This window comes from Clarias gariepinus, chromosome 12, assembly GCF_024256425.1.
Source record: "Clarias gariepinus isolate MV-2021 ecotype Netherlands chromosome 12, CGAR_prim_01v2, whole genome shotgun sequence".
NCBI lineage: Eukaryota > Metazoa > Chordata > Actinopteri > Siluriformes > Clariidae > Clarias > Clarias gariepinus.
In genome coordinates, this window is record NC_071111.1 from 18310351 (window position 1) to 18313939 (window position 3589).

A 3589-nucleotide genomic window follows, 5' to 3' on the forward strand; every position below is an offset into this window, starting at 1 on the left:
ACACACTGGCCTCACATATATAACTCTATAACTGACTAAAATACCTGTAAGCTAACTTAAACATATTCCCTAAGAAAATAATAAAGCTGTACTTACCCAGAATAAAGAGTCCACAAAACAGCCATCTTCACCTCTTGATTGCGGCTTGATAGCGTCAGTGAAGAGGGGCAGGGGTCTTGTACTGTACAGTAAATGGCGTTATTGCATCTCAGGGAAGGTAAATTGCTGGCTCAACTTAATTTTTATAATTTATTCCATCTGTGTCTTTATAATTTTAAGAACACAATGTTACTTTAATGTTGAAGATTTCCGTATGCATTTGATTGCATTAAGTGCTCAAATTGTACAATTGACAATAATAGTAAGCAAACATGAACACCAAGATTCCAAAGAAGCAGGACATTGTTGGGATAAATTAATTTTATCAACCATATCATCTAGATTAAACAGTGTCTTCCAAAGAAACAGGATGTTTCACAGTTCAGTTACTAGTGTCAAGTATAACATTGGATACAGTTTCCAAAGAAACAATTGTTTACCACACACACACACACACACACACACACACACACACACACACACACGGGTGAGTCAAAAATTATCCACACTCTGGTTGTAGAATTTATTTCAATCAATGAATCCATCATCAGAAATAAATCTGTGTAGACAGTGTGAGCAGAAGTATGGGGATGTGCATTGTCCTCCAAGATCACACCGCCCTTGAATAGGAGTCTTCTGTGCTTTGTCTGAAGTTTAGGCTTTAACTGCTCACCGTAATGAGCATTGTTGATTGGTGAAATTTCTTGGTTTGTTAGCTTTTTTAATAGAAGACATCTAAACATTCACTGATGCCTGGATTGATTTTAGTTTTGTGCTCTGTATCCACACATTTTCACCAAACATGAGCAGGAGCTCAGTGCCTTGTTGCTCTTAAAATTGGAGATGTTTCTCACAGACCAGAATAAGTAAATAAATCTAAATAAATACAAATAAAATTTTATTACAGTTAAAATTTTGGTTTTAGGTATTTTATTGATAAAAAGAATATTAAAGGTATTTAATTAATACCAAAGAAGTACATAGCATTGCAAGGGGAGGGAGATTGATGGGTAAACTTGATCATTATCTTTTTTTTTCTCCAGCCGGAAAAAAAAAACAAAAAAAACTTGATCATTATCTCATGCTATGCAAAGTAGGTCAATAAAAGAGTATAAAAGAAATGTTAGAAAGTAGTCCTTCACACCTATAATGCATGTTTGGTAGTTACACTGTCAAAACATGGCTCAGTACCAGATACTATTAGGGATTTTACTGTTCATTACAGGTAAGTGCTTTTGCAGGGATTAGGTTTTAATTGTGATTTTTATATCCAGAATGGGAGATTTTGCATGTTGTGTCATGAACAATAAAACTAAAAACTTATTTTAATAAAGCCCTGTAAATGTTTTGTTTTTTTCCCCCAGGTCAGATCGGCTGTGTCTTTACCCAAAAACATTGTAAGTTGCTGGCTATGGACTTACAGTAAATATGTATGTTTTAAAGTGACACTAGATCATCTCAGATGAGCAGGGTCTGGCTGGTTAAATTTGCACAGATTTAGGACAAAGTATGACAAGACAGTTTTTTTGCTACTGTGCTGCCTGCAGCTAGACTAGCTCTCAGAGATTTTACAATATTCTGTTTCCCACTTACAAAATTAATTAATTTAATGAGCCTATTTTGAAAAAAAGTTTAATTTGTGATTTTTGTTAAATTGCTCTGTATTTTCTTTTTCCATGAATAGTGGTTAAGAAACTTGTCTTGCTTTTTTTATTTTATTTATTTTCCCAGATGAGTGCAAGACCTTTGCTAGTGGAGTCATACAGACTTTCAACAACATCATGTTCCATGTGAATTCCACATGTCCTATAAAACTGACAAGCTTCTCCCATGCTGGGGTCGACTGTTCTATCTCTGTGCAGCGTGATCCAAGTGGCTTCATGAAGAGAGTTGAAATTTCTGTGAATAAAGTTAATACCATCATTCAGGATGGCACACTTACTGTGGAAGGAAATAGGTATCTCACATCACACCTGGAATAAACAAAATAATGAAATATTAATTCATTACTATTCAGTACTAATTTACTACTGTAAATTAATGCTTATCATTATCATATTATTTTTTAGTGTTTAAGTAGTACTCTTTTCCACTTGTTTTCCACAAATGGTTTAAATCACCTGCTTTGTTATTGTATTTAATTATTCTACTTGTTATAGAAAAGTTTACCTAATGTTTTACCATCCTACAGTATAAAAATTCTCCTCATTTTTATTCTAAAATATCTTTAGAATTGCCATGACAAATCTGTCATTGTGTGTCATTATGTGCATTTACTGTTACAAACATTGTGTGATCACTACAAATTTATCTTTACCAATGTTTTAATGACAATCTTTTACAGGGTCTCTCTTCCATATGATCACACATATCAGCATGTGTACACATTTGGCATTTACAAAAAGCTTCAAAGCAAAGTTTTGCCTCTTTTAGTCACATGGTATAGTGAAGAGTCTAAGGGTGTCACTTCACTTTCGGTGAGTACAGCAACATGCTTCCAGTATCTCTATATAGTTTCAAGTAGTAAAAATTATTCAGAATATATGGGTATTTGAAAAATTAACAGTTATATTAATTTGTACTAAAAACTAGCATCTAGCATCCACTTTATTAGGAATACCTGCACATTCAGGTAGGTCTACTCAGTCAATGATGTAGCAGCAGCATCATGCATAGAAACCTACACATCCACAACAAACCTCTGAGACTTTGATTGTGGCATTGGTACTGGTACTAGATTTTAGGCTGGTTTGAGCATTGCAGATACTTTTGACCCTCTGGGATTTTTCCGCAAATGCATTTAGAGTTTACTTTAAATGGTGTGAAAAACATCCTGTCAGTGGAAGGTTATACAGTGGTTGAAACCACATCAGATGGGAATGACAAGACTTTTTTGAGTTTAAGATGACAGGAAATCTATAGTAGCTTAAATAAGCACGCTTTAAATCTTTCAACCTGGTTTGTTTTTTAACAATAAGCCTAATAATGTTTTTGGTGTATATTGTAACCTTATTGTATTCTATATTTAATTACTTATTTCAAGACATATTGCAAACCACTAAAGCTCTGGCTATTGGAAGCCAAACCCTAAATTGTTAAGTTAATAAGCCATTTTATATATATATATATATATATAAATGGATGAATGAATGAAAGACTTTCATTTTGGTAAAAAAATAAAATAAAAAATCTTCAGAATTAAATCTCTAACAGATTTGCACAATCACGTTATCAATAGCATCAACTTCAATTCGTTGAAAAAGTACTTTATATTCTGGAAAATTCATTTTTATTTATTTATTTATTTATTTATTTAATTTTTTTTTATTTATTATTTTTTTTTTTACAGTATTTGAGTATTGAGTTTGCATAATTCCTGGCAGCTCAAGCCAATCTGGCCATTTCATTAAAAACCTCCTTTTCAAAAAGGGGTTTTAACCCACAATTTGTGTGTGTTTTGTCTTTTAAAGATAATGACCCTAGTGACTTT